This window comes from Liolophura sinensis, chromosome 8 (genome assembly GCF_032854445.1).
Source record: "Liolophura sinensis isolate JHLJ2023 chromosome 8, CUHK_Ljap_v2, whole genome shotgun sequence".
In the NCBI taxonomy this organism is placed as follows: domain Eukaryota; kingdom Metazoa; phylum Mollusca; class Polyplacophora; order Chitonida; family Chitonidae; genus Liolophura; species Liolophura sinensis.
In genome coordinates, this window is record NC_088302.1 from 54504831 (window position 1) to 54516934 (window position 12104).

Genomic DNA, 12104 nt, shown 5'->3' on the forward strand with positions numbered 1-12104 from the left:
GTATCAGGTATTGTAAAAAGGTTTAATGAACCTAGCTGGTATACTCTTCATCGTGAACGTACCGCTTTTTGGGCACGATGAACACGGGATTGCCATGCACGAAGGTATATAATAAAGTAGAACACGAACAGAAGGCTAAAGGGCAGTTACTAGCAGTTGAGTTTATTTAATACGATAGTGAAATATCCCTAAACAACCTATAAACAAATGAAACATTTAAGTAAGTACACTGACTTACATAGATTCACATATTTATGTCCAGAAAGCCTAATTTGATTTACTCGACTTACCTGTTGTTAAATGTACACTTTGCTTAGAACATTGATTTAATGCTTCATCAAAAAATCCTCAGCAATCACATCATCTGGTTCGATTGTTGTCGGCGGGGGTTGAACTGCTCGACCTGGAATTGGAACCCATGCTTGGACACACAATCTTTGGTAGCTCTCAAGCGAAAGCAGTAAATGGAGAGTTCAGATTTCTATACCTAGCGCATCAGGTCTGTACTAAGCGCTATGCAAAGCCTGACCTTCGTGAGAACCGGCCATAACATGTTTTCCACAAAATTTACATATATATACTTATCAAACAATCTGTTTGCTGAGCGCTGAGTGTACAAGAACAGCACAATTATAGACGTAAAAGTTCGCATTCCAAACAGATTTTTAAGCCATTCATATCAAAATTGTGAATAACCTATCACAAATTATTAAATAAACAAATATGCCAAACATATACCTACAGATCAGACGGAAGGCTGGCTAACTTTTGCCTCACGAATTATGAAAGACACATTTTGACTTAAGACAAAGTTAAAAGATCTGCCTTAAAAGATACAACGACCGTTACTTAATTACCTGATTGGTTGACAATAAAGTGATGTTGTATAAAATGTGACCAATTGCCATTTGCTGATAAGCGAACCTAATCCTGTAGGTTACAGAATACATCTTGCGCTCATACGGGTATGGCTTTAACACACATAACGTTTCCATGGTTTCCGATATGAATATGTATATAAAAGGCAAACTCGTCCTCAGTTCAACCAAGCTGGGTTTGTTACTAGACACAATATATTTGTCATTTAAATTCAAACTAAGAACACATTTTGAAAACAATTCTCATTCCCAGGTGAGGGAATCTTGATTATTGTATGGTACAAGACGGCGTTGTACCTGCATCTTGAAGCACACGACAAGTGGAAGGCTTGCTTCAACTGGAAGATGACGCTAAGTCTTGAAAAGTTTGACAAAACATATAAAAGTTATATTCTGAAACAGGAGTGATGTATTACTGCTAAGTCCTTCCATGCGTATATTAGGCCAAGTGAACACGTATTTTTTTTCAGCAAGGCCTTAAACAAATGTGATGAATTCCATGCAACGGAATAGACATTCGTATACCAGTTGTCAACCAATTTTCAGTGATGTTGAAAAGACGCAACATATCTTCTAGACGAGTGAGTGAGGTCAGTATTCAAATCGTGAACCATGCTATCATATAAGCTGTGGATAATAAAATGTGTATCTCTGTTGCGCTTTGATTGCCACGGTTCATATATTCCACGCGGCTATTGATCGCGATGAATATACCTCCCCAAACCCGCATTAAGCGGAATTAGACACAATCACGAAGTAGTGCGCCAGAGATTCTGAACGCTCTGTCCACATCTACAAAATTGAACCTGTCCATCTTTTCGCACAATCTGCGAGAAAGGGAACCGTTTTTTTCTCTGTACAAATATAGGTTCAGATAAGATGTACTGTCTGGAGAGTATGTTGTTTCCTTTTGACAGCACTGAAAGCGTTTTACAAATGAAAAATGAGAAAGATGAAAATAAGAACAAATTTATGCCCAATATTTTAACGTTTTAAATAATATTGAATACGTTATGATCAGTGCATTATGTCACCTGTTCTGACAAAGTGTTCGTAGTGCATTATGTCACCTGTTCAGACAAAGTGTTCGTAATGAATTATGTCACCTGTTCAGACAAAGTGTTCGTAATGCATTAGGTCACCTGTTCTGACAAAGTGTTCGTAGTGCATTATGTCACCTGTTCTGACAAAGTGTTCGTAGTGCATTATGCCAATCATTTCATCCACCATGTTCAAGCTATGAACACCACGAGGCTTTGCTTGTACGTGACTTTAATTTTAAAGTTTTTATTTATTCTTGGATTTTTAATTTTTTTTTAAACAGATTCTGACAGAGGTAAGAGACGGAGCCAGTTTTGCAACATAAGCTACTGTAAGGAGACGAAAAATTTGGATTGATACGTATATACGTTAAAAACTATTAATACGAATGTAGGCTATATGCGGGAGACATCTGATTTCCATCTGCCAATTTTTTGAATTAGAAATTCTGGAGTTCCACGTGGTGTTATTGTTGTTACACCAATGTGGAGACTATGCCCTTCATACTTCGTGCAGATTTTTCTATTAACTTTTCAATTCATTCCGCCAACAGAAGTGGCACTCCTTTTGACGGTTATGTTGAATTTAAAGGGTCAGTTTAGGGAAGTGATTCAGAAATGAATGTGCCACTCTTGATTTGCAATTACACAAGAGTGCATGTGCTAATTGTGGGGAACAACGGAAAAAATCATCACTGATGAAAGACTTGAATTTAACAATGCCGAAGAAAATATGTTTAGTGGTAAATCTTATTCAAATGATGAAAGCCTTGAATTTAGGAATGCCGGCCACATGTCAGAAGGAAATACGTTCAGTGGTAAATCGTCACAGAAATAATGCAAATGTAATGGGACCTGTCAACGAGGGAATTATCTATTGATTACCGAATCAACAGACACATGCCTACTTGATAACACTAAAATGCTTATGTTATATAACTTGAATAATGCCAGTATTGTATAGATGTTATATCAAAGAGATGCGTTACATCATTTTTTTTAATTAATAGTGCTATAGTTCGTTACATGAATAAGCCTGTGCTAGCAGAGCGTATTGTGTCATACGCTGAGTTATTAGTAACTCTTACAGGCCCGTGTCATTCGGTAGTAGTAAACTAGTAGGACTTAATGGTGCTGTATTAGTTTTAAGACAAATGTAGTGACATGAGTCTCAAGTTATGGAAATATGGGTTTGGATCAAGGAAGCAAAAAACATGTGTCGTTTTATCGAGGCATTGTATGGCCTATAAGACAAGTGACACTATATTGTTTACTGTAGTATATAGGCTTATATTAGCGGATATGGGATTGTTTGCAATGATTTTGTCAGGCGAATAAACATGGTGCTGCTGGCATAATGATTTGCACATTAAATTCATTTGGCTGTAAATATGTCATTATGCTGTAAATTACCTGACTGATTACCTACGTGTTCCAGGAGACGTCGCGCTCATCAGGCGTTGAGCATCTTCATTTAAATAAGTATCAACCTTGCTGAGAGCAATTTCATGCACTAAGTGAATTTCTCTCTCTAGGTCACTGATACGCCTGAGCTGAGTTAAATTATTGTATAAATTCATTGTGAAATTTCTTAAAATGTTTGAAAAAATCATCTATGCTGATATCAGATTTTGTACTTTACCGTTGCTTATGTTCTTTTTTTTCTAGAATTTTTGGCATAATTTCTTTGGCGACTTGCTTGTCAAAGAAAGCCAAACATTTTAAATACGTCATAATTGTTCTGGCCCAAATGTTTAACCTTGATTATGATTTTGGGGAGACCGATTTGCCCCTAACATTTTAACACCAGGAGACCAGGAGGCTGTTGCAGGCCTCTGGTGCACCCGTTATTGTGTATTAGGTAAGAGAACTGTCGCTTTATTACGCTTCCAAGCTAAAAGCCTAATTAAAATGTTCTCTGCACTCGCTTATTACTGATTTTTCTACAAACTGTTTGTCCAGATTGAAACAAATTGCTTACTTGTAATCAGAAAAAGTGTTATGCCGCCTCAAACAAATGTTTTTCTGGTGTGACATACTTTTCCCCCCATATTGTTAGGTGACAAAAACCTTGAACGATCTTCTTCTCCAGACCCACTGCACAGATCAAGTTGGAATTTGCAGTTATAGCGGATAGCATCACGCGGAGAAAGAGCAATGACTTCCAATAAAAACTGTACAAGTTCGTCAGAGGTGACATAACGTCAAACCTTAGCTAATTTAAAATTGAGCATCGGGTAGATCAACTTCTGCTCATCATTTTATGTGATTGTTTTTGTATGCAGTGAAGGGGCCTCCGTGGCTCAGTTGGTTAGCGCGCTAGCGCAGCGTAATGACCCAGCAGTCTCTCACCAATGCGGTCGCTGTGAGTTCAAGTCCAGCTCATGCTGGCTTCCTCTCCGGCCGTACGTGGGAAGGTCTACCAGCAACCTGCGGATGGTCGTGGGTTTCCCCCGGGCTGTGCCCGATTTCCACCCACCATAATGGTGGCCGCCGTCGTATAAGTGAAATATCTTGAGTGTCGGCGTAAAACACCAATCAAATAAATAAATAAAACAAATGTTTGCAGTGAGAAGGGGCGTGGTCTTTGATGACGGCAATCTGAAAAGAATGACGGTGATATAACTGAAGACGTACAGCATAGAGAGTAAAACCAGATGATGACAATGACAGCAGCAATGACTCTGTGACAGCTGGCAAATCGTCACGCGTAACTGATAATATACGTTCTCTTCTCAGGGCAAGCAAAATTGTAGTGCGCATGTTTTTGGTGTGCTTTTTTAAGAGACAAGAGAAAAGTGCCGAAGGTGAAAGTTGGGAGAACTCTGGCACTACCTCAAGGAAATCACATAGAACGTCGTGTAGTATCACATAGTATTAGCGAAGCTGTAGAGGTCTGTAGAACTATCGGTGAAAGAGGGCATGGGTATGAACTGCTGTTGTAACACGGACCGTGTTACAATTTGCTTTACTCTTTGCAAACAGCACACTGTGCTAAGTTTGAGAAGGGCCTTTGGTATATTGCACGTTTGTCCCCGAAAAATAACATCAGGCGGATTACAGTGGGCCTGCATGGCTCATGTTAATCAGTCATGTCAAAATTCAAATCCAACCGATGAAGCATTCCCTGCTGGATTTTTCTTCTCCATTTTTTTTCAAGTCTTATGTGCAATAATTGCATGTCTGCCTTGACATCTATATTATTATGCTTTCGAGCTAAATACTTGAGTTCTTGTTATCGGACGAATTCCACACCAGTTAACCGGAGACACAACCATTGAAATCCTTGGGAAGTTTATAGGAGTGTGGGTAAATATCATCCACTGTGCTATATATGGATTGCCTAAAACTAGCAGATCATCAATATACCGTTTAGTGAATGAAACAGATTGAGCCTGGTGAGGACTACTCACTAAATAGTTTCTGCATATAGTGGTGAGAACAGGTATAGGTCGGCCAAATGGGGGGTCATAATTTGTACCCATCGGAATATACACTTTGGTATATGGTTTCCCCGAATTTCACATAGACCAACTGGTCTGCACATCTCGATAAGACTATGCCTGCATATAACTCTGCTCGGAACAATGGATCTGGCTCTTTGCCACATTTTGTCCTGTAAGAACCGTACAAGACTATCGATCGACCTGATTTTGGACTGGATCAGGAGAAATTGGCAGAATCTAGTAGATCAAAGCATATACAACTGAGGAAGGAGGCAATGGAAAAAGCTTCTGGGGTTGCAGCACAGAATGCAGGCAACAGCCCCAACGCGGCAGAGATCAACACAACCGTGCTGTTCGAAGTAGTGCATTGTGACCTGATGACAGGGTGTTGGTTGGCAACTTCTTGGAGAGATAAAGTGCGGGGAAACTCGCGTCACAATGAGAGAACAAACACTCTAGGCATTGTTCGACACTTTTTAAAAGAACTTATCGCCTCAAAAACGGATGCCGGGTAGCATATGTTGTACATCACTTCACTGACTTCTAACAGTCAATACATAACCGGTACCTGGAATAACTTCAGTGACATATGATCAACGAAATTTCCTATCTAGGTCATTCATAGGCCTTATTTGATTAAAACTATTTCAGTTGGAGATTGATCTCTATCCATCTTCCATTAACTACGAAATCTCTGTGAAATGTGTGAAAAAAGATCACTATGCTGATATGCAGTGATGTATGTATCCAAACTTGTTTAATGTTCTACCACCACTGAAACGCCATTGAGGGAAGGCTAACGTGCACTATTTGGGTGTTTCTTGCCTCCACGTGCTCCGAGTGGAAATATATCAGTAAATTATCAACGCTACACAGTACTGTAACTCCTCCCGCACAATTTGTCTTTGTTTATTCTTAGAGAAAGCCAAGAGCAAATCTGTGCAAGCGAAGGCAGAGAAAAGTCAGGTTCAATACATGGCGAACAAAAGTGATACGCAACACAATGCAGATTACTGACTGCAATGTCGAAAAGAACCGCTATCATATGAGCTGGTGATATCCAAGCATTTCATTCGCCCAGGTATGAATGCAAGGATGTAAATATAAGTCAATATTGCTGACGTTGTATTTCCTCCTAAATGAGGTAGGAGATTACATTGATTTAAGCACCTTTTGTACACTGGACGCTCACAAAGATAAGAGAAACAGCAGTCAAAGATGGATTTGTTGTCCCTTTTTGTCATCCGTCTGTTATCTGTAGACTGCCTTCAGCTGTGACCACAGTTCATATTAGATCACTACGGCATCTCAAAGGGCTATATGTAGGGATTTTGGCTCCACGGGAAGACCTTATGCTGTTACTTCAGAAATCACTGAAAGTTTAATGTACTCCACTTACAGGTAACCAGATTTTACTTCAATTCCAGACAGGAAATTCAATGCTTGTTGTTTTTTGTCAAATATTTATTTATTACCCTCGTCATGTTCTTCTCGGTTACGGTCGTTTCTTTTTACGTTGCTTACGTTGCCTCTACTGCACTGTCTGCAGTTGTCTGTGAACGCGAATCTGAGAGTAATCTAAATTTGTTGCCATGTCGTTGCCCGTAACATAATTTTCCTTAATAATTATGGTCATAACAAATTTAAAGAAGGTATGCTATCAGCACTGCATATCTGTCAGAGCGTACTAAGGTTCTCTAAAAAGTTTCTGTGTCGTATCAGGAGTAAATTATGTAAATGGACAAGGCACTCAGATTATTCTGATTGGATAAAATCATCTTGGTCACATGATTTTGCAAACTGGCAGGCTCAATGCAGCTAGATTTCTCCAACTTCCATAGTTCGCATCGCAAAAACCGCAAAAAGTATATTTGCCGTTAAACAAAGTTACCAACATCCCTGGGATTTCCTTTAGATAATTGACTTGAAAAGGTTCACACTACATCTTTGTATTGTTAAACTGGGAAACAGTCCCCAAAATTTATGTTACGCATGAGCCGCTATTTTTCTATTTTTAAGACGTGTGTTGTAATCTTTGTCTTCATTTTCAGGCAATTTGGGGCTACCCTGGTAACGACATGAGGATTGGTAACTATAGTGGACTGTGGGCAATCTTTTGAACATGGAAGTTTTCATATCAACAAGGAAACCTTGAGGAACACGGAATTCTTAACACCGACAAGACAGTCTTTTTATCACGGAATTCTTAGTATCTAGAAGACAATCTTCTGAACACGAAATTCTTAACATCAAGAAGGCCATCTTCTGAACACGGAATTCTTAACATCGAGAAGGCAATCTGTTGATCACGGAATTCATAACATCGAGGAGGTGATGTATAGAACACGGACTTCTTAACACCGACAAGGCAAGATGGAGAAGGCAATGTTCTAAACAAGGAATTCTTAGAATTGACAAGGGAATCCTCAAAACTCAGGGACACGGAAGTCTATACATTAAATTAAACAAGAGAATCTTGTAGACTGTAGACCTTTATCCTGAACTCGAAGACATCCAAATGTTAGCATTGGGAAGATAATCTACAGAACATGACAGGGAAGTGTTAACATTGACAAGATAATCCATAGAACACGGTGACGCGGAGGTGTTAACATTGACAAGACAATCCATAGAACACGGTGACGGGGAGGTGTTAACATTGACACGACAATCCATAGAACACGGTGATGCAGAGGTGTTAACATTGACACGACAACCCATAGAACACGGTGACGCGGAGGTGTTAACATTGACAAGACAATCCATAGAACACGGGGACGAGGAGGTGTTATCATTGACACGACAATCCATAGAACACGGTGACGCGGAGGTGTCAACATTGACAAAATAATCCACAGAACACGGTGACGCGGAGGTGTCAACATTGACAAGACAATCCATAGAACACGGTGACGCGGAGGTGTCAACATTGACAAAATAATCCACAGAACACGGTGACGCGGAGGTGTCAACATTGACAAGATAATCCATAGAACACGGTGATGCAGAGGTGTTAACATTGACACGACAATCCATAGAACACGGTGACGCGGAGGTGTTAACATTGACACGACAATCCATAGAACACGGTGACGCAGAGGTGTTAACATTGACAAGATAATCCATAGAACACGGTGACGCAGAGGTGTTAACATTGACACGACAATCCATAGAACAAGGGGACGCGGAGGTGTTAACATTGACACGACAATCCATAGAACACGGGGACGCGGAGGTGTTAACATTGACACGACAATCCATAGAACACGGGGACGCAGAGGTGTTAACATTGACAAGACAATCCATAGAACACGGTGACGCGGAGGTGTTAACATTGACAAGATAATCCATAGAACACGGTGACGCAGAGGTGTTATCATTGACAAGACAATCCATAGAACACGGTGACGCGGAGGTGTCAACATTGACAAGATAATCCATAGAACACGGTGATGCAGAGGTGTTAACATTGACACGACAATCCATAGAACAAGGGGACGCGGAGGTGTTACCATTGACACGACAATCCATAGAACACAGTGACGCGGAGGTGTTATCATTGACAAGATAACCCATAGAACACGGTGACGCAGAGGTGTTAACATTGACACGACAATCCATAGAACACGGTGACGCGGAGGTGTTAACATTGACAAGACAATCCATAGAACACGGTGACGCAGAGGTGTTAACATTGACACGACAATCCATAGAACACGGGGACGCGGAGGTGTTACCATTGACTAGACAATCGTGTTAACGGAGCGCGTTCGCCTGAATGTTAGCGATAAGTTAACTGTGATCATGGAGGCCAAAGAGCCCGGTGAACGCCTGAAACTGATCCAGCAACTATTACTACTGTCAGTATGGTTGATGTGCATAGTTATATTGTTTTTCCTTGTCTACACTGAAGAGGTTCCCACGGAATACACGCTGCGCACTGACTCAAAGCGGCTATCGAAGACGTACCTTGCAAGAAAATTAAAATACAACGAGCGTGTTCAAGAGATATTCGAGAGGAAACGTTTGACACAATCTTCGTATCCTCTGACAGCAAGTACACCTTACATTCTGGAGAATCCCCAAATATGCAAAGGCAATGTCACGGTCTTGATAATTGTGCACACCGCAATGCATCACTTTCACAGACGAAATCGTATTCGTTCCACATTCGGAAACATAAACCTATTCACATCAACGTATACTATTCGCATTGCGTTCCTCCTGGGTGAGACCACTAGCCAAAAAACAACTGCCAAAGTCAAAGAAGAGGACGAGCAGTATCACGACATCGTTCAAGCGCCATTTAGCGATACTTACAAGAACTTAACCCTGAAGGGTGTCATGGCCTTCCACTGGATCTCCCTTCATTGCTCTCATGCAGAACTAGTGTTGAAAATTGACGACGATGTGTTTATCAATATATTTCAAGTCGTAGGCTATTACCGCTCCAAATATTCCCCCCAGGAACGGCAGATCCTTTGCAATGTGCTGGACGGTAGTCCCATAATGCGGAAGGAGACTCGATGGCGGATTGATGACTTCGATCTGTTTCGAGGACTGAAGGTTTACCCTCCATATTGCGCTGGTTTCGTTGTCCTAATGACCACTGATGCAATCAAGGCCATGTTCCACGCTGCGTACTTTACACCCTTCTTTTGGGTTGACGACGTGTACCTTTATGGTTTATTGCCATCAATGGCTGGGATTAGGCATGGCGTACTCAACCGTAACGTGACGCTAAATCTTGAAACTTGTAAGAAAGCGTATATGGGGGCAACCCCAAGCTTCTTTGCTTGTGACGCAAAAGATGATAACCAATTTTCATATTTCTGGAATAGGAGTGTATTGTTGCTAAATACCTTTATGCGTCATTTAGTCAACCAACAGGTCCTTTCCAGCATCACGTCCAACACCACAAAGCCTTTCTAAAGAAGAATTTTCCACAATGTTTATAATATTGGAGCTACAGTTTTATGAAACTGACATTCTGTTTTCTGACTGCAACACGCACACCGGAATGTGTTGAAAGATTGCCAGCGTTAGTTCATGATCAAGTTGGATTTACTGTTATAAATGATGTTGAATAAATGACAGTTGCAACAGTAGAAAGGAAATGGCGCGTTAAGGGATATCAGCAGCAGCAATGCTTTAGCTTGATTAGGCCTCCACGTTCAAGAGGATGTTTGGCGGTCAAAATGGCAGGCCTTTTCATGGCGTTTCCGGATAGGTTAAGATAATTTAGTAGCGTAGCTCTCGATGAGTTTGTCATTTTGACGTTCATAATTCCGGGAGACTAGGGGCTGTTACAGGCCTCTGGTACACCCGTCATTGTGTGTTTGGTAAGAGAACTGTCGCTTTATTACGCTTGCAAGCTGAAAGCCTAACTTTCTTGCTCCTAATTAGGCTCCGATTTAAACGATTGCTCTTGTTTGGATAATTAAAAAATGCACTCGCTTATTACTCATTTCCTGTAAAACTGCTTGTCCAGACTGAGTCAAACTGCTTGTGGGTAATCAGAAAGAAAAGTGCTATAAAACCTTAAACAATGTTTCACAGTGTGACTTACTTTTCCCCCCATATTGTTAGGTGACGAATACCTTGAACAATTTTCTTCTCTAGAACCACTGCACGGATGAAGCTGGAATTTTGTATGCTGTTGTACCACATGGCATCAAGCTAGGAAAAGGCAATGAATTCCAATGAAAACTGTAGAAGCTCGTCAGGGATGACAGAATGAAGGTGATATAACTGAAGAGGTGCAGCATAGAGAATAAAAGCAGAGCAGCGACGACAGTGTGACAGCTGACGAATCGCCATGCGTAACCGGTGAAATACGTCCTCTTCTCAAGGCCGCCGAAATTCTAGTGTGCATATTTGTGTTGGCTTGTACTTTCGCAAGAGACGCGAGAACTCTGGCACTACTCCAAGGAAATCACATAGAAAGTCGTTTAGTTCTATCACGTAGTATTAGCAAAGATGTAGGAGTATGTAGAGCTATGGATGAGAGAGGGCATGGGTATAAACTGCTGTTGTGTTACGGACCATGTTATTGGAATTATTCTTTGCAAAAAGCGTACTGTGCTAAGTTTGAGAAGAGTCTGCGGTACGTCTCACGTTTGTCCTGGACACATGACTGCAGGCGGATCACAATGGGCTTGCTTGGCTCACGTTATTCAGTCATGTCAACATTCAGATCAAGCTGATGAAGCATTAGCTATTGGATTTTTCCTCTCCATTTTTCAAGTCTTATGTGGAATAATTGCATATCTGCCCTTACATCCATATTATTATGCTTCCAAGTTAAATGTTTGAGGTCTTGTTATCGGACGGATTACCAAAAGCGATTGAAATCCTTTGAGTGAGATAGGATGGTGCTGTCCTAGCTTATAGTTCCAGGACACTCACACTTACCGAACAGAACCACTTTTACCACTCTGGTAAAGCGGTCCTTGTGGCTGTGAAGTGGGTTAGGCGTGAGTATCCCGGCCTATAGTGACAACAATTCACTGACATATATCTTGAGACCGTTTCGGTGGCCTAATGAATAGAGCGTACGTTTCTAAGTCCGGAGGCGCCGGGGTCATACCAAAGACTTTAAAAAACCTTGCTCGGTACTGCCTCGTTTGGCGCTCAGCATTTACAGGTTAGAGCAAGAAAACAGGCCTAATTGGCCCGGTGTCAGTATGTTGTGATTGGGTGGGATTTTATGTTTTTTTTTTTTACATGATAGTGGCGGC